This window comes from Sus scrofa, chromosome 7 (genome assembly GCF_000003025.6).
Source record: "Sus scrofa isolate TJ Tabasco breed Duroc chromosome 7, Sscrofa11.1, whole genome shotgun sequence".
NCBI classification, from domain to species: Eukaryota; Metazoa; Chordata; class Mammalia; order Artiodactyla; family Suidae; genus Sus; species Sus scrofa.
In genome coordinates this window covers 1,288,914-1,315,486 of record NC_010449.5, presented here as the reverse complement: position 1 = coordinate 1,315,486, position 26,573 = coordinate 1,288,914, and the positions used below count along the sequence as shown (strand labels likewise).

General features: G+C 47.7%; 1 long non-coding RNA gene across 1 annotated transcript in view; it reads right to left on the bottom strand.

Moving 5' to 3' along the window:
• Positions 1 to 7,671, bottom strand: part of LOC110261650 — a 34,562-nt gene extending 26,891 nt beyond the window's left edge. Inside the window, exons 1-2 of the long non-coding RNA XR_002346085.1 lie at positions 7,545 to 7,671; positions 6,181 to 6,276 (exon numbers count right to left, since the gene is read on the bottom strand). This is a non-coding gene — a long non-coding RNA (uncharacterized LOC110261650). The remainder of the gene's footprint in view (positions 1 to 6,180; positions 6,277 to 7,544) is intronic.

The following is a 26,573-nucleotide window of genomic DNA, read 5'->3' as shown; positions in this document are numbered from 1 at the left end:
ATGGCGTGTGGAAGCTCCTGGGCCAGGGATCAAACCTGCACCATGGCAGCAACTCAAGTCACAGCAGTGACAATGCTGGATCCTTAATCCACTAGGCCATCAGGGAACTCCTGAATTTAACCAACTTTGTGTGTGTGTGTCTTTTTAGGGCCACACCCACGGCACGTGAAGGTTCTCAGACTAGGGGTCGAATCAGAACTGTAGCCACCGGCCGACACCACAACCACAGCAACATGTGATCCGAGCCACATCTGTGACCTACACCACAGCTCACAGCACCACTGGATCCTTAACCCACTGAGCAAGGCCAGGGATCAAACCTGCGTCCTCATGAATGCTAGTCAGATTCGTTTCTGCTGAGCCATGATGAAAACTCACCAGAATTTTTAAAAAATTTTTATGATTGATTTACAACGTTCTGTCAATTTCTGCCGTACAGCAAAGTGACCCAGTTACACATACACACACATTCTTCTTCTCACCTTATCCTCCATCATGTTCCATCTCAAGTGATTGGATAGTTTTCTGTGCTGTAATACCACAGGATCTCAATGCTTATCCACTCCAAATGCAATTGTTTGCATCTACCAACCTCAAACTACCACCAAAATTTTAAATAGCATCTGGTTACTCATTATTTTATTAGATGTTCGTATCTGTAGAACTTTAAGGATATCCTATTTTTTCCCATTCGTATTGGCAATTTGTGTCTTTGCTTTCTATTCACAATGGCATGCTAAAGACACTATCAATTTCATTATTCTTTCCAAATAATACATTTTTTGGGTTTCCTATTTTCTCTGTTGAACATCTGGTTTTTGTTTTATAAACCTCTGCACCTAATTTGTTATTTTAATTCTGCATGTATTTTAGTCCTTATAGGACACTAAATTATTGCTTCATACGGGCAATACTCATTTAGATTTGCCCTTGTGTTATCCTTTTTCATTTTCTTAAATTATGATCCTGTGTTTCCATGATTCTGTATGGGACTATTTTTCTTCTTCCTGTAGAATCCCTTTTAGTGCATATCTTCTAGGGATGAATACCTTCTGACTTTTTTGTCTGAAAATGCCTTAAATTTGGTTTTTTTTTCTTTTTAAATTATTTTTATTTTTTTCTATTATAGTTGGTTTACAGTGTTCTGTCAATTTTGCCTTAATTTTGAAAAATATTTTTGTTTGGTGTAGTATTCTTGCTCAACAATTATTCTCTTTCAACACTTTTAAAAATTTATTCCAGGGGTCTTCCAGGTCCCATCATTTCCACCGAGAAGTCACCTGTCACTCTTTCATTGCCCTTGTGCCTACAGTGCTTTTTTTATCTAGCTGCTTTAAAGATCTTCATTTGGTCTTTGGATTTAATAGCTTGATTATAATATGCTTAGGTGTTTTTTTAAAAATTCATCCTGCTTTTGGTTTATAGGCTTAAATCTGAGGTTTCTTGGTTGTTGTTCATTAGTTTCGGATAATCTGCAGTCACTTTTATTAAAATATTGCTTCTGCCTCAATCCGGTATTTTTCTATCTTGGATACTTGAATTTCAAGAATACATAATAAAGTTGACCCTTGAACAACAGGGGTTTGTACTGTGCAGGTCCACTGATACGTGAATTTTTTCAATAAATACAGCAACGCTATGTGATCCACAGCTGGTTGAATCTACAAACCAGGGCTCATGGGTTTGGAAGACCAACTATAAAGTTATGCATGAATTTTCAACTGTGCAGGGTTTGACGCCCCAACTCCATCTTGTTCAAGGATTCGCTGCACCCTCTTTTCTGTATTTTCCTCCCTTTTTACTCACTAGGTTTCAGTTTGCATATTTTGAATTGATCTTTCTTCTATTTCACTAATATTTTGGTCTTGTGTAGCTAATCTGCTTTTAAACCTATTTATTTACTTCTTAATTGCAATTATTGTATTTTTCAGTTCTAGTATTTCTTTTATTTATTTATTTTTATTTATTTTTTTTTTTTTGTCTTTTTGCTATTTCTTTGGGCTGCTCCCGCGGCATATGGAGGTTCCCAGGCTAGGGGTCGAATCGGAGCTGTAGCCTCCGGCCTACGCAGAGCCACAGCAATGCAGGATCCGAGCCGCGTCTGCAACCTACACCATAGCTCACGGCAACGCCAGATCGTTAACCCACTGAGCAAAGGCAGGGACCGAACCCACAACCTCATGGTTCCTAGTCGGATTCGTTAACCACTGCGCCACGACGGGAACTCCCAGTTCTAGTATTTCTACTTGCTTTTTTTTTTTTTATAATGAATTCAAATACTCTGGTCAAAGTCTCCATTTTTCCCTGGTATACTGATATATTAATCACAGCTATTTGAAACTCTTTTTCCAGTAATTCTAATTTCTGGGTTTCCTTGGGATGGTTTTATTGACCTTTTTTCCTCCTGTTTTCCAGTCATAAGGTATGCCATGCCTAGCAATTTTTATTGACTATTGGACATTGTTTATGAAAATGTCTACAGGTTCTAGAAAGTGTTATCTTCCTTTGCTAGCAGATGAAGTGGGCCACTAATGTTCAGTCCCAGTGAGGAACGGGGATCGCTACAGGCTCCATCTTCCTCTAGGTCAACTTCACGCCGATCATAAGCTCCAGGTGTTCCAACTGAGGGCCCGTGGGGCCTGAACTCCAAAACCTCTCTCCTCAGCCCTGAGTGATTACTAGAGCATTTGCTCTCTCTCAGATACTTTTATTTGGCTTCCAGCCTCCATCTCTGCACAGTGAGAGTTTAACAGACGCCTTGAGGGAAATCCTACAGGGTATGGGGATCTGTTGCCGAACTCTCTTCTCACAAAAATCTAGCCTCTGAGCCTCTCATTTGGTCTCTCCAGCATTAGACTGCGGAAAGCTCTGCCGGCTTTTCCACTCTGAACAGCAGTCATTTCCTCAACCCTCTTGCCTGAATTCTCACCTCTCGCTCCACACCCACGATCAACACAGGCCCCGAGGAAAGAAGTGGCTGCACAGGCAGCTCAATTCTCTGCAGAATCTCCTCTAGGATTCTGTCCCCTTAACTCCTGTTTGCCTCACCAGTCCTGTGAAGCTTTCCAAACTATGTATTTATCTTACTTCTCTAGCTGTTCTTAGAGGAAGTACTGTTCAATGCAAGTGTTATGCCATACCTGGAAGCTGGTTATCTTTTAAACACTAGGTTTATCGCATTCTCGGCAGCCTGAGTTCCTCATTGCCCAGAGAATAAAATCCAAACTCCTTATCAGAGCAGAGAAGTGCCTTTCTGCCATCTGGTCCTAGAGTATCTTTCTAACCATATCGCCTGCTGTCCCCTGTCACTCACTCTTAGTCAAACTGAACCATTCATTAATCCTCAGAGACATCAAGCTCATCCACCTTCTGCACCTGCTGTATCTCCAGTGAGAAACTCACTTTCCTTTCTCGACTCCTGCCAAGTTACTGCTGATCATTAAGGCTCATCTTAAGTGCCACTTGCTCTATAAAGCCACTGCCAGGGCCGCCGACACAGTTAGATGCTCCTTCCTGTATGCACCTATGTTGATGGCCCCATTTCAACACTCCCATTGATACAGTGTCTGTTACTGCATCTGTCTTCTCCAGCAGACTCTTGAGATGCCGCCTCAGGGCTGTGCTATGATGATGTGCCCTCAATGACCAGCATGGTGCTTGGCATATAAAGAGCTCAGGTTTCGGGGACTTGGTTTTGCACATGTTTCTTTGAATCAAGAGCTCTTGACCTTGTTTCCACTTCCTAGCCTAACAATTTCAGTCTCCCTCCTGCCTTTCCAAGCCAAACACCTGCCACAAATGGCCTCTGCATTAATTACCTCAATTTCATCATCCAATATTTCTTCCTCTACTGAAATATGGCACTGCCCTCCCTACCTCACAGAAACAGATCCCTTGAAATGTTCAATAATTTCTTCTCATTACATAACTTGTTTTAAAATAATTTGTATACAAGACATAAAAATAGCCAATAGGTTCACGAAAATGTGCTCAACATCACCAATCATGGGGGAGATGCAAATAAAACCTACAATGAGAGATCACTCCACACCTGCCAGAAAGGCTATCATCAAAAAGACAAGAAATAACAAGAGCTGGTGAGAGTGTGGAGAAAGGGGAGCCTACGGCACTGTTGGTGGGAATTGAAAGTGGTGCCATGCTGTGGACAACAGGATGGATGTTCCTCAAAAAACTAAAACTAAAACTACCATACAACCCAGCAATTGCACTTCTGGGTATTTAGCTAAAAGAAACAAAATCACTAACTCAAAACAATCCCTGCACTCCCATGACCACTCCAGCATTATTTACAACAGCCAAGGCATGAAAACAACCTGAGTTCACCCATAAACGAATGGATTTTTAAGATGTAGAACACACATGAACACACACACACACACACGGAATGTTATTTAGTCATGAGAAAGGAAATCCTGCCATTTGTGACAATATGGATGGACCTTGAGGGCATTACACTGAGATAAATCATACAGAGGAAGACAAACACTAAATAACCTCACCTATTGTGAAATCTTTTTTAAAAACTGAACTCAAGAAGGGGAAGAGCAGGGTCCACCAGGCTTGCAGAACGTAAATCAATGCAGCCACTATGAAAATTAGTGTGGGAGTTCCCGCTGTGGCTCAGTGGTTAACAAATCTGACTACTATCCATGAGGACTTGGGTTCGATCCCTGGCCTCGTTCAGTGGGTTAAGGATCTGGCGTTGCTGTGAGTTGTGGTGTAGGTCACTGACAAGGCTTGGATCTGGCGTTGCCGTGGCTGTGGTGTAGGCCAGCAGCTATAGCTCCAATTCGACTGCTAGCCTGGGAACCTCCATTATGCTGAGGTGAGGCCTTAGAGAAAGGCATTAAAAAAAAAAAAAAAAAAGAGAGAGAGAGAGAGACATGCAACCCCGTGTTCACAGCAGCACTGTTTACAATCGCCAAGACATGGAAGCAACCCAAGTGCCCAGCAGCAGACAAATGGATAAAGATGTGGTACATGTGTACAATGCAATATTATTCAGCCATAAAACAGAAGGAAATAATGCCATTTGCAGCAACATGCACGGACCTACAGAACACAACGCATATTGAAATTAACCAGAGAAAGGTAAGTACTGTATTATATCACTTATATGTGGAATCTGAAAAATAATGTGGGAGTTCCCATCATGGCTCAGTGATTAACGAATCCAACTAGGAACCATGAGGTTGCGGGTTCAATCTCTGGCCTCGCTTAATGGGTTAAGGATCTGGCATTGTCATGAGCTGTGGTGTAGATTGCAGACGTGGCTCAGATCCTGTGTTGCTGTGGCTGTGGCATAGGCCAGCGGCTGCAGCTCTAATTAGACCCCTAGCCTGGGAACCTCCACATGCCACGGGTATGGCCCTATAAAGACAAAAGACAAAAAATACAAAAACAAAAAATAATGCAAACGATTGTATATGAAAAACAGAAACAGACCCCTAGACACAGAAAACAAACTACTGGTGACAAAAGGGGAGAAGAGCAAATAAGGAAGATGATATATAGACAAACTAGTCTATATAAATAGATGAGCAGCAAGGGTATATTGCAAAGCACAGGGAAGCATGGCCATTGTTTTCAATAACTACTCATGGAGTATAATCCGTAAAAATATCGAATCACAGTGCTATAAACCCAAAACTGATTTATTATAAATCAGCTATACTTAAATTTTCTTAATTGAACTCAAAGATACAGCAATCAGACTGATGCTAACGATCGGGTTGGGGATGGGCAAAATGGGTGAAAGTGGTCAAAAGAAGCCACCTTTTATACATTGTAAGATAAGTAAGTCCTGCAGTGTAGTGCATGGCGACGACACTTGACACTGTAGAGGACACTGGAAAGTTGCCCAGAAAGTAAATGCCAGATTTCCCACCAGGAAAAACTAACTCTTAAGTACGTGTGGTGATGGATGTTCACTAAACTTACTGTGGTAATTATTTCTCAATAAATACACATGTCAAGACATTATGCTGTGACTAAAACGAATACAGTGTGATGTGTCAGTTACACCTCAATTGAAATGAGTTACGATTCATCTGCATATGTTTCCCTGATGCACAGCCAGAAAACGCGGGGCTATTTCTATCAGACGACCTTGCCCATAGTAGGTCAGATAAAGAATGAAGGGCACCTTCCAAGTCTGACCTTAGTCCTGTCCCTCCTCGTGGCCACTTCGTCAGCGAGGACTGCTGAGCCTCAGCTTGTGACGACACTCCACTCCTGTGTGTAAACCGTGTGGGGCTGCAAGAGAAGTCAAGAGAAAATGGTCAAAAGCGGGTCGGCTGAGAGCAGCTGCAATGCTGCTCTAACTAGACCCCGAGACAGCAGAGGTGATGGCGCCACGGCCTGGTCAGCCAGGTGTGCAGCCTGCCCGGGTATGGCCACAGGTGTCCACAGTCATGAGGAGAGGCTGCGGGTCTGACGACTGGGTTTCTAAGCCAAGATCCTTGGTGCCAATTTGGGGGTCCTAACAGGTGTAACCCAAATTACTGGGAAACGGAGCTAGAAGAGCAGTCAAAAGAATGAGGGGCCTTCATGGCTCTGCGGTAAGGAACCCCACTAGGATCCATAAGGCCGCAGGTTCCATCCCTGGCCTCGCTCAGTGGGTTAAGGACCCGGCGTTGCTGTGGCTGTGGTATAGGCTGGCAGCTGTAGCTCCAACTCCACGCCTAGCCTGGGAACCTCCATATGCCCTGGGTGCTGGCCTAGAAAGGGAAAAAAAAAAAAAAAAAGAATGACGGGGAGCTTCCGCTGTGGTGCAATGGGGCCAGTGGTGGTCTTAGGAGCGCTGGGACCTGGCACAGTGGGTTAAGGATCCGGCATTGCCCCAGCTGCATCTTAGGTTGCAACATCTGCTCAGGTCTGATCCCCAGCCTGCCAGGGAATTCCATATGCTGCAGGGTGGCCAAAAAAGGAAAAAAAGAAAAAATAGGAATGAGAGAGCGTTCCCTGGTGGTCTAACGGTTAGGACTCAGCACTTTCACTGTTGCCTATGGGTTCACCCCCCAGCCGGGGAACTAAGACCTCACGTGAAACCATTTTTAAAAATGAATGAGGGAAAGCTGCCCTGGGTGACAAATCACAGATGCCACCTACCAGTAGGGGCCAGGGCGGAAGTCAGGAAGGGTGGGGCCGGCAGGAACCAAGGAGCCCCCCGCCAGGCCCTCAGGTGGGTGTCCCGGCTCTGGCTCCCCTCCTCTGCGCGCTCAGGTGGGTGTCTCCGGCGCAGTGGCTCCAGGGCCCGGCTGCCTCCTCCCAGCTCGGTTCCTCCCGCCCTCTCCTCCGTCCTCAGCGCGCAGCTTGCAGCCGCCTCCCGGCCCCGGCCCCGCCCCGGCCCCGCCCCGGCGGGCGCCCCCCAGCTTGCGATGTCACCAAAGCCAGGTCTCCGGCTCTTCCTCCGCACCGAGAGCCACGTGCTTCTAACTTTCTAGTGGAAACTTCTGTCACCGCGAAGTCCATTCACAAGTCGGGAAATAAAAACAGAATCCCGTTACCCAATAAAACCCCACCTTCTTCTCTCCGCCTGTGCTGAGACCCTCTGCCTCACAGCGGCCGCGCGCAGAGCCCTCGGCCCCGCCCAGAGCCCTCGGCCCCGCCCCTCGACCAGGGTTCCGGGTGCAAAACGGTGGCGCGGCCCCTCCGCTCAGGACATGCGCAGGAGCCCGGCGGGCCCTCGCGACGCAAGATGGCGGCGGGGCCGTGCGCAGAGGCTGGGGTGGTGTGCAGAGGCTGCGCCCGTGCTGCGCGCTGGAGCGAGAGCTGCGCATGCGCCTGCCTGGCGGGAGGGCGCGTGCTCTAGGACCCGCTCCAACGTCGTTCTCAGCTCAGGGAAGTGCGTTTGTTCTGAGCTGGAGTTGGTCTTGGTCGGTCGGCTTGAGTGACACGAGAAGGGGGCGCTGTTGGGAACCCTTTTGGGGGACCGACTGGAAAGGGTTGGAAACAATCAACTCATCTTCCTCTGCGAAACTTCTTCCGACTTCCCTATTCCTTTGACTGCTCAGCCAGTCCGAGCTTTGGTTTTCTCGTTTGAAAATGAATGTTCCATGCAGCATGGAAACACTTGCACAATCCCTGGCATGTGTTGGAGCTCAGGAATAGGGGTGGTGGGTGCATTCTGCTGGTGTCCTGACCGGCTGCGCCCACGGGTGCTCCTGCCGGTCTGCAAACCTCGCCCCCACCTCCATTAGGCCAAGCTGTCGCATCAGCTTCTAAAACACCACCGGCCTCAGACTTTTCTGCATTTCACCATGAAAATTTTTGAACATAGAGCAAAGTTGAAAGGACTTTGTAGCAAACACCCACATCCGCTGCCTCGGTTCTCCCGTGAACATTTTACTGCGCACTTGCTATATTACTTATCTTTCCATCCATCAATCTACTTCATTTTTTGAGACATTTCAAAATAAATCAGACATTAATACTCTTTCTCTAATAATGTTATTAACTCGAGTTCTCTATTCATTGAGTTTTTCTTGTATATAAAACTTTCGTATGGTGTAATGTACAAATATTGCTGTACATTCGCTGATTTTTGCAAATGAATACATGCTTATAACCCAAATCCTTATCAATGTGTAGAATATTACCAAAGACCATATTAATTCATGTCAACCTGGACCACTAAGTAGTCCTCTCATTAGTTCCTCTGCCTCAATCAGAATTGCTCTTTTCCTACCACAAATCAGTGCTCATCCAGAAGCTAAAATAATCTCCTGAAATGCCACTTTGTCGTCACACCACTTCACCCACGCTGTGTCATAATCTCCCAGTCGCCTGTGAAGAGCAGGTGGCTGACACTGACCTTAACCAGGTGATTCAAGCTTCAGCTCCATCACTCCCGCAGTTTAAAGCTTTTGAACCTCACTCAAAGCATCACACACTGCCTTGGGTTTCATTAGTTGTTGGTTGTAGAAATCTGGACCAAATGCACCTTCAAGGCCACAGAATTATCCCAAGGATCTTTTTCATCTCACAATATATGAGATTTTTTTCTTGCACATAATTTGATATTTGTGGGATAAACTGGTAACAAATTTGGGGGGTACCCTTCATGGCTCAGCAGTTAGCAAACCCGACTAGGATCCACGAAGATGTGGGTTCCGTCCCCAGCCTTGGTCAGTGGGTTAAGAATCCGGCATTGTGGAGTTTCCATCGTGGCGCAGTGGTTAACGAATCCGACTAGGAACCATGAGGTTGCAGGTTCAATCCCTGGCCTTGCTCAGTGGGTTAATGATCCAGCGTTGCCGTGAGCTGTGGTATAGGTCGCAGACGCAGCTCGGATCCTGTGTCGCTCTGGCTCTGGCGTTGGCTGGCAGCTATAGCTCCGATTCGACCCCTAGCCTGGGAACCTCCATATGCCATGGGAGCGGCCCAAGAAATGGCAAAAAGACAAAAAAAAAAAAAAAGAATCCAGCATTGGTGTAGGGGGCAGCTGTAGCTCTGATTCAACCCCTAGCCTGGGAACTTCCATATGCCGTGGGTGTGGCCCTAAAAAATAAAACATAAATAAATAAATAAAATTTTGAAAAAAAGACTGAATGAATTGAAAAAGGGAATGTCCTTAGTTGTCTGACACGGCCCACCATTAACCTGAACTAGTTATACTTTTTTTTTTTTTTTTTTTTTCGGCCACCCCATGGCATATGGAATTCCTGGGCCAGGAATCAGATCCAAGCTGCAGTTGTGACCTAAGTCCTTAACCCACTGTGCTGGGCCAGGAATCAAGCCTCCATCCCGGGACAGCAGAGACACCGCCAATCCTGCTGTGGTATAATTCCTCGTTATACTTATTGCGTCTCTCTTGTAAGAATAGGCGTGCAAGGTAAGGGGCTCTGCAAAACTCCCCAAGGAACCCTGCAAAGTTGAGAGATGAGAAAAGGAGAGACAGTCAGCCGTCAAGAAGGGGAACGCCGAAAATTTTTGATTAGGAGTCTAAAATGTAATCTTATGCCTCTGATAGGGAGACTGAAATTTAGATTTTTCTAAGTCGGTTCTTGCCAACGAAAGACTAATTTTCCAGTTTCAAATGTAGGGCTAAAGCCGGGGTCTCAACCTTGGCTGCAGACTGGAAGCACCAGGGGAGCTTTAAAATCTCCCAGTGCCCAGACTCCACCCTCAGCGATCCTGATTCCATCGGCCTGGGCTCTGACTCCAGGCACTGGGATGTTTTTAAAGCTCTCTGGGTGATTCCAGCATGCAGGCAGCACTGCCAGAAGAATGGTTCCTTACACAGAGTCTCAGCCTCACGGCCTGTGATAAATACACGGGCAAATTTACTGCCACCTCCCTTCCCTCCAGAGACCCAGTGGGAAAGGAAAGAGAGAATTCCTAGCCAAAGAAGAGAATTAGGGTTATTAGTCTTTTACCGCTCCTGGCAGAAGAAGGGCATGTGTGTGTCGATAAAAAGAGGGGTGGGTTTTCCCAACAGCTCCGGGTTCTCAGAAATCCCGTCCCTTACTCTTGAAACAGGAGGCAAGGGGGCAGGGCACATCCTTTAAAAAATGACACGGCCTTGAGGACATGACCTAAACTGGTTAGAAGAAACTAGGTCCAAAATGGCAAAAGACTCAACTTCCAGGGGACCCTGAGCCTTGTCATATGCTCCTTGCAGCACCTTAACTGCTAAGTGACACGCCCACCAGCACCAGGACAGATCTAAGGCCGACCACGAAAGGCCAAAAAGTGGGTGGTGGGCCAATTCCTGGAAATCACCACCTCTTCCCCCAAACTAGTTGGAAGTAGCCTCTGAAATTACCCAGCCCATTAAAACTCACCCCACCATGTTTCGGGGCCTCGCCCCTTCTGAGACGGCCCACACTCTGTCTCTCTCAGTAAATCTACTTCTTACCTATCACTTTGCCTCTCGCTGAGCTCCTTCTGCACTGAGACATAAAGAACCAGAACTTTAGTTACGTCCTGAGACCAGGTGTGCGATTTTAATTAAAAGACACTGGGGAAGTTCCCGTTGTGGCGCAGCAGAAACGAATCTGACTAGGAGCCATGAGGGTGTGGGTTTGACCCCTGGCCTCGCTCAGTGGGTTAAGGATCCAGTGTTGCTGTGAGCTGTGGCGTAGGTCATGGATGAGGCTCGGATCCCACGTTGCTGTGGCTGTGGTGTAGGCTGGCAGCTGTAGCTCCGATTCGACCCCTAGCCTGGGAACCTCCATATGCACCCCCCCCAAAAAAGGCAGTGGGTTCGAGTCCCTATCTGATTTGCGCAGTTCACTCCTAGGTCTGGAAGAAGGGCAGGTCAGCAGCTGCCAGGCAGAAGCCACATGAACAGTGAGAGTCATATAAAACCCACAGCCTCAGGCTATCCCAGGCACAGGCCTGTGTGGTCGGCAGCCCAATCACGTGGGAAGTGACAAGAAGGCAAGGGTAGCAGGGTGGCAGCAAAAATGCCATCAACCTTTGAAGACTACATAACCGGAAGGCAGCTCATATTGTACTTCTGGTGGAGATGGAGAGATGGGCCTGCCTTCTGGAAGGGCTGGCAGCAGAATCCATCCGTCAAGTTTCTACCTCCGAACGCAAAGAAATCCGCGCTCCTGACCCCTTTCACTTCATGGCCGTCGTGGAAAGTGGTCTAGTCACTGCACACGGGAAGACTGCAGGGACCATGAGACGGCGGCTGGATGGACTTAGTAAAAGCACCATTGCATTGCTTTTGTATTAGTAAAAGAAAATTAAAGAGATAAGCATTCAGGAAACTATTAAATACTGAATCTGTTTCAAATTTCCAAATAAAATCTGATTAAAAATTTTAAAGAGAAAGTTGAACTTGTTTTTCAAAAACAAGCAGGACCCTGAGGGTCTTTCCTGGCACAAATGCCCCTCTGTGTCCCCCGTCTCCTGCCCACAGACAAAGAGCTGTGGTCTTCAAGGCCTTCCCCACTTCCAAAGGGCAGACTCGAGCAGTTCATAGGACAATAGTGTCACAGGACCCCTTGTTCCTCCTGAAGGCAGAGAGATAACAATAAGATACTCGTCTCCGAGCTGTTCTGCAGAGGCTAAGACCCCAGCCCAAGCCAGTGGAGGCTGGTGAGGACATGCTGACCACAGGCCCACAGACCCCTCTGGTTGCATCCAGAAGGCTGACAATTGAGATCCCTGAACTGGCACCCTGTCACCTCTCCACCAACCAATCAGAAGACAGTCCACGAGCTGATCAAGCACCCTGTGTCCTTCTCCCCAACCCTGTCTTTAAAAACCCTGACCCGGAGTTCCCTGGTGGCCTAGCAGTTAAGGATCCAGCCTTGTCATTACTGTGGCTCAGGTCACTGCTGTGGTGCAGGTCCAATCCGTGGCCTGGAAAGTTCCACATGCCTTGGGACTGGCCAAAAAAATAAAAATAAAAGTCAATAAAACCCCTAACCTGAATGCCATCAGAGATGTTGAGTTTTTGAGCATGAACTGTCTGTTCTCCTCATGTGCAAATAAACCCTTACTTGCTGCAAAACCCACTGCAGGAGTTTGGCTTTCTGTGCTGCAGGCACATGCTCAGTAGTCATTTCTTTAGTGAAATTCATCTCTTTCAAACCCAGTGGGGTGTTTTTTTTTTTGTCTTTTTCTTTTTCTGGGGCCACACCTGTGGCATATGGAGGTTCCCAGGCTAGGGGTCAAATCAGAGCTGTTGCTGCCGGCCTACACCACAGCCACAACAATGCGGATCTGAGCCACATCTGCGACCTACACCACAGCTCATGGCAATACTGGCTCCTCAACCCACTGAGCGAGGCCAGGGATTGAACCTGCAACCTCATGGTTCCTAGTTGGGTTCATTAACCATTGAGCCATGATGGGAACTTCCCAGTGGGTTTTTATACCCTTCAGTTATATCATTGGTCCTTTCAAGACTTACAGCCGCCTCATCCCACTCTCACCATGCTCTGCCCTGCCTCTCACCCACTCTGCCCCTTCCCCACTGTCACCCACTCTGTTCTTTCTCTTTTTTTCTTTTTCTTTTTCTTTTCTTTTCTTTTTCTTTTTTTTTTGGTATTTTTAGGGTCACCCGTGGCATATGGAATTTCCCAGGCTAGGGGTCAAATTGGAGTTGTAGCTCTGGAGCTGCCAGCCTACGCCCCAGTCACAGCAACATGGGATCTGAACACAGCTCACGGCAAGGCTAGATCCTTAACCTAGTGAGCAAAGCCAGGGATCTAACCTGCGTCCTCAAGGATGCTAGTCGGGTTCATTACCGCTGAGCAACGGGGGGAACCCCTCATCCACTCTGTTCTTGATATCAGAAAGATGATACTGGAATCCGCTCTATTGTTCACGGTGGTCGAAGAATGAACTCCGCAAACACACAGGGGGCAAGGAGGCAAAGTCTTTATTAAAGAGAAGCAAATAGCTCCCAGGACAGCTGGGAAGGGGGAGAAGCGCCCCCCTTTCTCTATTGTCCCTTAGGGTTTTATTTCTTAAAGTTGGGGTGGCACCAACGTAGGGTCCAGAAAGATGTGGTTTTCTCCCCTGGCCTTGTTCAATCACTATATCAGTCCTTGTCCAACAGGGCTTTTAGGGTTGGTTGGAAGTGTCCCCAACATTTGATGGTTTCTCTGTCCTTTTCTTTCCTTAGATTAAGTCACCCTTCCTCTCATTCCTTTCCTATCAGTGGAGGAGTGGGCTAGAGATTCGCATGTCCTACAGTAAACAAAGCCCGTGGGGAATGAACATTTCCTATAATAAACAAGGCCTGTGGAGGTGTTGCTCCCTGGAGCCCTTAAGCCGCGCAGGTTAAACAACATCCATATCAAAAGAAAGCACCGGAGCCCAGGCTCCTCCGGGAAGTGCCTCAGTTGGTATTCTGCCTCGTCTGTTCCGCGGACACTCCTTGGTGTTCCTTGGTGTGCACGCGCTTGGGTGAAAGTGCTTTGCGGGGCGTCCCGTCCGTCCTGCTCCTTTACCTTGTTTTGAGTACGTGCGGTTTGTTCAGCCCCTTGCAGGCTCTGTGTCTTTAATCCATCAATTCTAATTGTGGTGCCGCTGCAGGGGCTGTCTGCCCCTCCTTTCTTCCAGTCCCCCAGCTGGAGGCACAGTTTGCTTTTAACACCCTAGAGCCACGGAAGAGTGCCCTTTATGCAATTGAGAGAAATTTCATCACTGCTATCAACCAGAATTCGGAGCACCCAGAGGCTGTCAATAAGAGAAAAATCAGATCTCTCAAGTTAAGGACGTAGTGCTTTTCTCCTTGTGGGAAGATGCAGGGTCTGGGCTCACTGAGACCCCTCCTGCGATGGGCGTCTCCGCTCTCTGGGGCCAGGGTCCTGGCTCGTCACACCCTGAGGGCTCGCCGTCAGGAGTGGCTGCCGTCTGGTGGCTGTTTCATGGCAGGTGTTCTTGGTATCCTTCCCGAGTTCCCTCCGGGCTCCCCTGCTCCCTGTGGCTGCAATTGCAAGATTGTGACACCCTTTGTTTCCTGATACGACAGGCAGTACCTTATGTCTCAGGAGCCATCAGCATTCCCCTCAGTCTCATTTCCAACTTGCCTTGTTAGATCCAATCTCTTTCTTTACCTTTGGAGGCCATTTGGTGCGTTTGTTTTAAGAGCCTCTCCCTGTCATTCCCGATTTAATCCTGAATAGCACAAAGGATAAAGAACCGTTTACACCTAGTATAATTCCTAGGTTCCCTCCCGACAATGGTCCTCCAGGTCCAGCCGGGGACCCACAGCGACGACTCTGAAAGGATGAGGACCTGTAGAGAGGCTTGAGGAAACCAGCGCCTCTAGAAATAAAGTCTCCCGTCACAGTTGCTGGAGAATGGAATGCAGGAGATCGAGTTTGGGACATCTTGGGTTTTGCAAGCGGCTGAAAAATGCCCCCATTAGGTTCATTGTGATTGTGGAGTTACCGCAATTACCTAATTGCTGAGCCGAACTGTTGCTCTCTAAGGCTTAGTTTCATTTCACGCCACCCAATATGGGTGGAGAAAGGCGCCCAAGGCTTTGTCTCATCCTATCAAACTTTGAGATCTGTTAACGCCTCCTCAATCAGAAGGCCTGAGAGTCCCCTCCTGGTTTACGATGCTTAGGGAGTGGCAGGCAGAGAGTTCCATTTCCTGCTAAGCCTCCCAGTCAGGGTTGTTGCACTGCCACAGATCAAAGATCTGGAAGCATCACATGCTGCTACTTGCCAGCTAACCCAGCACCCGCCGTTCCTTCCCGCGTGGCCTGGGGCGCAGTAGGCACTTAGGAATGTGTTCTGAGGGCAGGATGAAGGGGTAAAAAGTTCGGCCTGCGTCTATAATGTGGGTCCCTTCTGTCTTTCGTGGGCTCCAGCAAAGAGAAACCCACTCCGGCTTTTTCTCGAAGCCCTTCGTTGGACTTGAGAACAGGAATATCTTTTCTCTCCACAAAACGACTTTTAAAAGCTTTTACTCGGAGCCCTTGTTTTTGCTTGTAATTTTTTATTGTAATGCTGGTCACCAGTCTCTGAATTTTAGGGAGGAGCAGTGAACACAATGAGCTGAAAAGGCTTCCCAAAAGGAGTGAGGAAGAAGGAAGAGAACATTCTGGAATGCCGTCATCTGGGTGGATTACTGTTTAAGGGACCCCATAGCGTGGAAGTAACAGAAGAACAGTGTTGCCTGTTTCTCATCAGGAGGCAGCTGCGCAGTTGCTGAGCATCTTCCGCGCTCTGGGCAGGTGGGAAGAACCAGAAGGCTCAGGCCTGCTCTCAGGCGCTGGCGACTCCAGAGGTGCCCCACCCTCAACGGCTTCCTCCTCCACTAAGCACGCTGTTTTGATGCCGCTTAGTCTGAGAAGGCTTTTGCAGGAAATGCTCATTTCTAGTGTCCACGTGCCTTAGAGCTTTGCTCTGGAGGCAGAGAAAGACAGGGAGGTATATTTTTTAAACTGATCAAGAGTTTCCACTCACTCTGAATTCTCTCTTTCCTTTTTGCTACTTCATGCTTTTTTTTTTCTTTTTTTCTAAATACGATCAAAGTTTATGCTGTCCCAAAGAAGTGCATATAAATTTCGCAAACATAAATGAATTCCCTGTGTGGCAGAGTGGAATATCTGCTACTGCGAGTCAATGCTTTCTGGCTTTTCCTTCTGTTTATTCTCAATGCTCTTAACAACTCCATGAATTAGCTCTTTATGTGACTTTTTTTTCCAGGGATTTTTTGTTTTCGTTTTTGTCTTTTTTATATGTGAGTTCCCAGGCGAGGGGTCACATCGGAGCTGCAGCTGCCAGCCTACACCACATCTTTTAACCCAGCGAGCAAGGGCCTTACCTGTGGGCTCTGATACTGATAGGGCTGAGTGGGCACAGGTAGTTGTAGAAGTCCTGATAAGAGACCACAGGCAGAGAAGGAAACCTAGGGAACTGTGGAGACGGCTGTAAGTTAATAAGTACTCAAGAAAGCCATCAGAACAGGCAGGCTGCTTGACTAGCGGAGGTGCGAGATATGCCACAGGCCATTCGGTAGGGACGGGGTGAGGCCTGCACTCAGGTTCAGACCAAGGGCAAGAGTTTGAATACACACCTTACTGGATACTAAGGAGGAGCTACTACTTGAAGAAAGAGGAAGAGGCAGTCTTTTCCCGCCCCCTCTCCCCTTGGAGGGTGAACCTGTAGCCCGCCTGATCCCCGGGCAGAGCCGCCTCGCCCGCCCGCTTGCGTCCCTCGCAAGCGTCCCATCTTAATAAATCTGTTTCTTGCCTGTCACCTTGTCTCTCGCTGAATTCCTTCTGCGTGGAGGCGTAGAGAACCTTAACTCACCGATGAGTCCGGACACTGGATGAGTGATGCTAATTTAAAACTGGGTTCAAGTCCCAGTCTGGGTTTGGGCTGGGTTCTGGCCATTAGAGCTATCCGTTTCAATACCACCTCCAGGTGGACAGCGTCAGGACTGGGCTGAATGGGGAGCTCCCGTCGTGGCTCAGTGGTTAACGAATCCGACTAGGAGCCGTGAGATTGCAGGATTGATCCCCGGCCTTGCTCACTGGGTTAAGGAGCCGGTGTTGCCGTGAGCTGTGGTGTAGGTTGCAGACATGGCTGGGATCCCGCGTTACTGTGGCTTTGGTGTAGGCCGGTGGCTACAGCTCCGATTTGACCCCTAGCCTGGGAAACTCCCTATGCTGGGGGAGCAGCCCAAGAAATGGCAAAAAGACAGAAAAAAAAAAGGACTGGGCTGAATTGTGTGACACCCAGCTGGCGTCTGAGCCATGCTCCTTGATAGTGTGGGAACTCCCCTTAAAAAACACCCACTAGAATTGGGTCCAAAACCTTATACTGTGTTATCTAAGAGTTATTGCAACTTGCAAAAAGCTGCAGCCTGTCTTTAAAAAAAAAAAAACCCTGGAAATGGGGTTCTCGCCATGGCTCAGCGGGTTAAGAATCCGACTAGTATCCATGGGGATGCAGGTCTGACCCCTGACCTTGCTCACTGGGTCAGAGGATGGTGGTGTTGCCATGAGCGGCAGCTCGGCTCTGGCACTGCTCTGGCTCTGGCATAGGCCAGCAGCCGAAGCTCCAATTCTACCCTTATCCAGAGAACTTACATATGCCATGAGTGAAGCCCTAAACACACACACACACACACACACACACACACACACACACACACACCCTGGGGGGAAAATCACATGAAGAACTAATAATTCGTGGAGCTGTTGAGGGCATTGAGTATGAATAGAAAAAACAGTCCATGAGGATGCGGGTTTGATCCCTGGCCTCGCTCAGTGGGTTAAGGAACTGGCGTTGCCAAGAGCTGTGGTGTAGGTCGCAGCCAGGGGCTCAGCTCCTGAGTTTCTGTGGCTGTGGTGTAGGCCGGCCCCTGCAGCATGGATTCGATCCCTGGCCTTGGAACTTCCATTTGTTGCAGATGTGGCCCTAAAAAGTGAAAAAGGAAAATTAAAAAGAAAAAACCCAGAAACCCAGATGTGGCAGGAAGAGGCTTGTTATGAATAAAAAGATACCCTTTGCACCTTTATGGTGAAAATTGCTCTGAAGCAGCTTCAGGAACGGAGGATGAGAGCAAAGATGAACAGAAGATGCTTGCCTGCTCTTTGCTTGGGAAATTCCAAGGATCTGAGGAGCTGTGAGCCAGGAATTGTGCACTGAGACCAAAGACATATGAATGATGTATTTCGATCGCCTGAATGACCAAATGTATGTTTATTATAAATCACAATATCACACACATTAAACCAGAAACACAAAGTAAAAAACATTTTAAAGTATCCATTTAGATCACATTTATTATTATTCACTCAACTCCATTGTTTAAGGTCATGTTTCTTTCTCTTTTTTTTTTGTCCTTTTGCCTTTCCTTGAGCCGCTCCCAGGGCATTTGGAGGTTCCCAGGCTAGGGGTCTAAAGGGAGCTGTTGCTACCAGCCTAGGCCAGAGCCACAGCAACACCAGATCCGGGCTGCATCTGTGACCTACAACCACAGCTCAGGGCAACGCCAGATCCTTAACCCACTGATCGAGGCCAGGGATCGAAACCGCAGCCTCATGGTTCCCAGTCAGGTGCATGGGAACTCCAAAATCCTGTTCCGTAATTACACGAGTTTTCCCCTATAAGTGAGTTTAAGGGACTTTCTCAGAATTGACTTGGAAGATATACAGTAAGCATTAAGGGGAAGTTTCAGTAACATTCTTAGTTTAGGATATTAACAAACAGCAGTAAAGTTTGGTCCAGTTTATACCTCAGTTTGTTTGTTTCTTTGTTTGTTTTCTTGCTTGTTTGTTTTTGGCCATGCTCACAGCATGCAGAAGTTCCTGGGCTAGGGATCAAACCCACACCATAGCAGTGACGACATAAGATCCTTAACCCACTGCGCCACCAGGGAACTCCTCATGCCTCAGTTAATTTAAATTCATTCCGATTATAACTTAAAGGGAGCCAGCTTCTTCAGGAGGTAGTACTTTTTTAACCATCATGGATTTCAGATTTTAGCAGAGACTATAGGGTAGAAAATCTTCCCCTCTTGAAAAAAACAAGTTTGATGTATGCATATGAGGGCTCCATGAGAACGTGAGCCCCAAAGGGCAGCAAGCGGCTGAAGCTGATGCCACCTCCCCAGGGAAGGAGAGGTGGGTCTGGGGTAAGAGGGAGGGCCGCTTGCTGGCAGGCATTGGAGGTGTTTGGAAAAGCAGAGTTTACCTTGTTAGGCAGGGCCACTTGCTGGCAGGCATTGGAGGTGTTTGGAAAAGCAGAGTTTACCTTGTTAGGCAGATGAGCTTCTTAGACAGTGGCGATCTCTAGTGGGTGCTCCCTTCCTGCCCCCCTTCCAGGGCACATTTAAGCAGTTGAGGGGCGGCAAAGAGCTTTTCCGGAATCTGCTGTGGTTTGATTCCCTTTAGCTGAATGTAATCTTCACGCCAAAGTGGCCTTTTCAGGGAAACTTGTTCTGAACCGTCCGGACCCAAGCTGATAATTTCTCCAGGACCCTAAGGCCTTAGCCCCTTGAGGGCCAGGCCTGAATCTTGGTTTCCACGTGCTCAGCAAATGGGGGGGAGTGGTTGGGGGGCAAGCATTTCCTCCCCATTAACCAGGAGGGACTAAAGGCCAGGAACTGTCCTGAGATGACAAAGCAGCAGGACGTCCTCCTGACACACCTTTTGCCCTCAGCTGCTTCCTGCCAGACGGTGTCTCCTGACAGTACTTCTTCTGCAGACAGACCGCACCCGTTTCCGCCTGTCGGGATGGGCAGAACTTCGGTCCAAGACTCTGTCTTCCTCCTCCTCTTCCTGGTGGAAGTGCTTGAAGGAAACTTCTGGCTTGTACCTCCACCTCCTTCTTCAGTCCTTGCCCAGGAAGGAAGTACGATGAATCTGATTGTTTCTTGTTGGTTTGGTTTGGTTTGGTTTTTTTGCTTTTTAGGGCCGCACCCACAGCATATGGAAGTCCCCAGGTTAGGGGTTGAATCGGAGCTGCAGCTGCCGGCCTACACCACAGCCACAGCAACTGGGGATCTGGCCATATCTGTGACCTAAACCGCAGCTTTTGGCAACACTGGATCCTTAACCCACTGAGCGAGGCCAGGGATCGAACTCGCATCCTCATGGATGCTAGTGCCACTGAGCTACAACGGGAAGTCCTGAATCTGATTGTGATGGTGACAGGCCCCAGGTTACTGTGCCCCAACGCAGGAACCAGGCTCTTCTGGTCTCTCCCACTGTGTGTTCAGGCTCTGCAGCTGCTCACTTCCTGGGCCTCCTAGGATGGTACCTAGGCTCTCTACCCACACCCATCCAGGCATGAGAGCCAGGCCCTAGAAGCAGGTCAGGACCTTCGATTTTTGTTCTCATTGGCATGAGTCCCATGGTGGGGGCTCTGAGCTTTCCATGTGGGCTCTGCTCCTCCAAGTAAGGATTTTTCGAATCCCAAGCCCAGCTATTTGAAGGGCCTGGTGCCGGTCCACCAACTTTTTCTTTTTTTTTTTTGTCTTTTTTTGCCTTTTGTAGGGCCGCTCCTGGAGGTTCCCAGGCTAGGGGTTGAATCGGAGCTGTAGCTGCCAGCCTATGTCAGAGCCACAGCAACACAGGATCCGAGCTGCGTCTGCGATCTACACCACAGCTCACGGCAACGCCGGATCCTTAACCCACTGAGCAAGGCCAGGGGTCGAACCCGCAACCTCATGGTTCCTAGTCGAATTCGTTAACCACCGCGCCATGACGGGAACTCCATTGTCCACCAACTTAACGTCTTCCCAGAGCCCACTGGTTCCTCAGTCACTAATGGGGAAACCGTTGGTCCCTTTGTTCTGCCAACCAGTAGCCAGGGACAAAATGATACGTGTGCTGTGTGGACAACTCTACATGCTGGGCTGCTTCCTCGGCCACGGCTCTCCGGCGAAAGCAGCCTTCGTGCAGCACATCTGGCTTTAAAGGCCTAAAGGGGCTCTTAGACCGCAACCCAGATAATCCGGACGCTTCCCTTTCCCTTTTCATGAGCCCCTGGCGTTTGCTCCTCTGTTTTCATAGATACACGTTCATACATACAGTTATGTCTTGAAGAACAGATTGTGGTGAAACCTTCTAGTGTGAAGAAAAAAATCAAGACATAAAAATTACTGGTTTGAGGAGTTCCCACTGTGGCATAGTGGGTTAAGGATCTGGCTTTGCTGTAGCTGGGCCGTAAGCTGTAGATGTTCTCAGGTTTGATACCTGGCCTGGGAACTTCCATTTGCTGTGGATGTGGCCAAAAAAGGGAAAGAAAATTAATGGTTTGAGGTTTCCTGTTTTCTTGTAATAAACACGAAATATTGGGAAAAATAAACTCCCACTCACAACAACATCATAAATTATAAAACCATGGCATGATTCTAATAAAAATAGAATTTGAACTATGTGACCAAAAACTATAAAAGTTTAAAGTCCTAGATTAAAGGATGGGAAACAATTCTATAAAGACATAAGTATTTTATATTAGTCTACGCATTTAATATTTCCCCATTAAAAATCCCAGTGAAAAGGATTTGAGAAGACGATTTATATATATGAATACTATATACATATATAATATGTGTGTGTGTGTGTGTGTGTGTGTGTGTGTGTGTGTGTGTGTGTATAGGATTTTTTTGGCTGTACCTGCAGTGTGTCGACGTTTCCAGGCTAGGTACTGAAACTTCACTGCAGCTGTGACCTACGCCCCAGCTGCAGCCATGGTGGACTTTTAATCCTCCGTGCCACATGGAACCTCCTCTGATATTTTTAAGGAAGAGAAAATTATAGGAATAGGAAAGACAATTTGAAAATGCAGATTTGTAAAGAGGAAAATGATACAACAAATATAATGTATTCAATAAAGCTATTGTATTGAAAGAGTTTGGTATTGAAAAAGGAATAGATAGTTAAATTAATGAAACAAATGAGCTTATAGTATGATTCATATATAAATTGTAATTTGAAATACAATGAAAGAAAAATAGACCGATTAATCAATAGATAGCTTTGAGATAATTGGCTATTTGAGAAAATATATGTATTTAAATTTTTTTTTTTTTTTTGTCTTTTTGTCTTTTCTAGGGCCGCTTCCTATGGCATATGGAAGTTCCCAACCTAGGGGTCGAATCGGAGCTGTAGCCGCCGGCCTACACCACAGCCACAGCAACGTGGGATCTGAGACTTATCTGCGACCTACACCACAGCTCACGGCAATGCCGGATCCTTAACCCACTGTAGCGAGGCCAGGGATCGAACCCGCAACCTCATGGTTCCTAGTCGGATTCATTAACCACTGTGCCACAACAGGAACTCCGTATTTAAATTTTTTATTTTATTTTTATTAGAGTATGGTTGATTTACAGTGCTGTGTCAATTTCTGCTGTACAGCACGGTGACCCAGTCATATCCATACACACACACATTCTTATTCTCATGCTAACTTCCGTCATGTTTCCCAAGAGACTGGACATAATGCCCTGTGCTGAACAGCAGGACCTCGTTGCTCATCTATTTTAATGTAATAGTTTGCATCTACCAGCCCCAAACTCCCCATCCATCCTATTTCCTCCTCCTCCCCCCTCTTGGTAACCACAAGTCTGTTCTCTATGTCATGAGACTCTTTTCTGTTTTGTGGATGGGTTCATTTGTGCCGTATTTCAGATCCCACATATAAGTGATATCATCACTAATTATTAGAGAAATGCACATCAGAACTATAGTGAGGTACCACCTCACACCAATCAGCATGGCCACAATTAATGAGTATGCAAATAACAAATGCTGGAGAGGGTGTGGAGAAAAGGGAACCTTCCTTCACTGTTGGTGGGAATGCAAATTGGTACAACCACTGCGGAGACCAGTATGGAGGTTCCTCAGAAAACTGAATATAGAACTACCACGTGATCCAGCCATCCCACTCCTGGGCATCTATCTGGACAAACTTTCATTGAAAAAAATACATGCACCCCTATGTTCACTGCATACAGCACTAGGCACAATAGCCAAGACATGGAAACAACATAAATGCCCATCAACAGATGAATGGATTAAGGAGATGTGGTGCATATGATGGGATACTACTCACTCATATAAAAGAACAAAATAATGCCATTTTCAGCAACATGGATGGAACTAGAGATTCTCATACTAAGTGAAGTAAGTCTGAAAGAGAAAGATGAACACCAAATGATGTCACTTATATGAGAGAAAATATATGTTGTTATATTTTCCTAGAAATACAAATACAGAAAAAATGGGTTCTACAATCTTGCTGTGGGGAATGACTTTCTAAGTCAGTACTAGAAACAAAGGGAAATGAAAAGCAGCTTAACAGGAGCGAATATTTGTCACAAATGAAATATCAGAGTATTATTATCCGTAATATGTAAAAGGCAGAACAACCCAACAGAAAAGGGAAAAAAAATCTACAACTCCGTGATTAAGAGAAAATAAATAGAAATGGTTAAACCACCATTTGAGGAGATGATCACCCATAAAATTATGTAAATTAACACCTGATGCCATTTATACCATCAGATTCTGAAGAATTCCAGATTGAGCAATCGTTTGGGGAACAGGCTGGAGAATCAGGGAGCTTTAGGCCCTGAGAGAGGACGTGTAAACGCTGACACCTTCGTGGTTGGCAGGCTGGACCTTCTGGTCTGGCGTGTGGCATATGGCAGATGTGTGATAATTGTTGACTTAATGTAAGGTTGCTTTTTGGAAGGGAAAGAGCCCGGACTTTGCAGTCAGAGGGCGTTGAATTTTCCTCCTGGCCCTGCCCTTCATTTACTCAGTAAACTTTGAGCAGTTTACTTAACTGCTTTATGCTCCAACTTCCTTTTCGAGAAAATGTAGATACGTCCCACCCTTGAGAGGTGTGAGGAGTAAGGAAACAATGCTTGCGGTGTTTCATCCAAAGGGCTGCCAAGCCTTGTGCTGGGTACATCAGCGAATTCATTTTCTCTCGTGATCTTCCTGGCCACCCAGGAGCACGCCCCATCCTCAGAACACCTGACCCAGGCTCGTACATTCCCCTTCCCAGCCCACCAGTGCCCTCTCTCTCTAAACCCAGACGTCCTGCATCTGCCCTTCGGCTCTTCGCTCTCCTGCTGCCAACCGTTCATGCAAATCTCCCAATTAGGGATACTTTTCACTATCACATTAGTCTTTTAAGAGACTCACCAACACTGCCTTTTGTGGGTTGACCTGTGTCTCCTCCCCGCCCCAAACAAAGATGTGTCGCCAATTTGGAAATGAGGTCTTTGCAGATGCAACCGAGTTAAGATGAGGTCGCACTGGACTGAGGGGGACCCTGAATTGGACAGGACTTGGTGTCCTTGAAAATGAAGGGATGCTGGACACAGGCGCAGGCGCCCTGGGAGAGTGCCACATGATGACAAAGGCAGAGATGGAGGCCCGCATCTGCAGGCAAGGAGGCCCAGGGACGACGGGTACCTATGGGGAGTGAGGAAGGGGCAAGGAAACATCCTTCCCTAGACCCCTCAGCCGGCACAGCCCGGCTGCCACCTGGACTACACAATTCTAGCCTCCAGCACTTGGGGGGTTGAATTTGTTCTTTTTTTTCTTTATCTTTTTAGGGCCGCACCCGCGCCATATGGAGGTTCCCAGGCTAGGGGTCGAATCGGGGCTGTAGCTGTCGGCTTACACTACAGCCATAGCAACGCAGGATTCTAGCCATGTCTGCGACCTACACCACAACTGATGGCAATGCCGGATCCTTAACTCACCGAGCAAGGCCAGGGATCGAACTTGCATCCTCATGGATGCTAGTGAGATTCATTAACCACTGAGCCATGATGGGAATTCCTTAAGTTTGTTCTAAGGCATCGAGTCAGCAGCCCTAGGAAGTTAACACGATAATTCCCAAAAGGTCACTGGACTCCAATTTTCAGCTTAGTAATAATCTGTGCAACAGATGGACGTAGCCCCAGGTTTTAGTAGTTCTGGATCATTTCCTAAAATGTAATCTTGGTTTCCCAACACAAAGCCAGGCTTGGAAAAGGGGGAGAATATTTGGGAATTAGATGGGTTAGAAATAGTTGAAGGAAACAAAGCGAGTTCTCTCAGGCTACTTGGCCTCAGGAGTGATGTCCGGGGTGGATTCGCAACCTGAGCACCCCAAGGGCCCCTTTCCTGGGCAGGGTGCCAGAAGGTGACAGGCTTTTAGTGGCTGGTCAGGCTCCCTGGGGCTGCCCAATTCCCTTCTGCTGTGCCGCCTGGTGGGAAGGACACTCCCAGGGGAGGGGGGGCACAGCAGTGGGACAACTGCAGCCCCATACCTCCTGGGAAGGTTGTACCCCCGGTACACGTCAGCCCCACACTGACAAGGGAGAGGGAGCGCCGGTGATGAGTCCAGACCTGCCGACACTGGGCCGGAGCCCCTTTCCCTGGCACTGACTGAGCTGTCTTTCTGCTGGGAGTCAAGCCACAGTGTCTGCCCTGTGACTGTCATTGCTACAGTGCAGTGCCCATGTGAGTGCTGGCTCTGATTCGGCCTCTGCTCTGCTCTCACTGCCGCTCGCTGGCAGCCAAAGCTTCTGTCCCCTCATCCTTGCTGCTCTTCAGTGAGGTTCCAGGGGACCCCTTGCTTTCCTAAGGTTCAGTTTGCTCTGAGAACTTGGGACGAATGGCAGTGGAGCTGCAGGAGGGCACTGGGTGGCTCCATCCAATGGCACATCCAAGTGAGTCTCTAGAATGATTAGGAGCCCAGGGCCTCCCCAGCCCCCCTTCCAGTCCTACAGAAGATTCCTCAGGGCAGGCCGCCCAGGGGTCGAAGGACACTCTCTTGGTGAGGAGGAGGGAGCCATTAAAAAAATACATTAGGGTCAAAATTCTTACCATTTCTCCCAGGAGGTCTAGTGAATTCTCCAATGCTTAGGCCTTGTGGTGCTGGCCTTTATACTCCTACCATCCCCTGTCCCCTGCAGGGGTACCCCCAGCCAAGACCTTCCTAGGCAAGCAGGTGCTGGAGGGGCACTGGAAGCCACTGCTGAAGGGGACTCAGCCTGGAGGAGCTGGACGCTTAGGACAGCATCTCGAAGGTGCTCAGCATGTTAGCACAGAAGGGTGAGGTTTGCTGGAATTAGAATCCTTCAGTGAAAAATGAGACCTCTCTCTTAACCTTGAGGCCCTTTCGACAGAAGGATCAGACTAGCAGCCAGGAAGGGAAAGTTTCCAAGGGCGGTCGAGGGTCTTTGTTAGCTCATCTAATTTAAAGACGAGTGGATCACTTGGACAACGAGTGTTTTGTGTTATTGGAGAGTCACTTTTGATGGAGCAAAAGGCTTTAGGAAATATAAGGAGGGGAGTGAGCACGACGCGTCCCCGAATCTGGAGCGGAGCCAAGGGAGACCTAAGACTTCATGTGTTCCCCCTCCGGAGTGGGGCTCCAATCAGACGGTTCAGCAGGGACCTCACGGCTCTGCTCCCTGGGATCTTCGTGAATTAAGAAACCAAGATTACAGGGTGGAAACATCTCCCAATGGACAGCCCTTCTGGCTTGAAACCTACTAATCCAATCACAAATATTAGTTTTAAAAACAACAGAGGCAGAGGCAGGGTGATGTCACACAGGTGCCCCGCCAGTCTGACCCGTGTGGATAAGGGCCCAGGA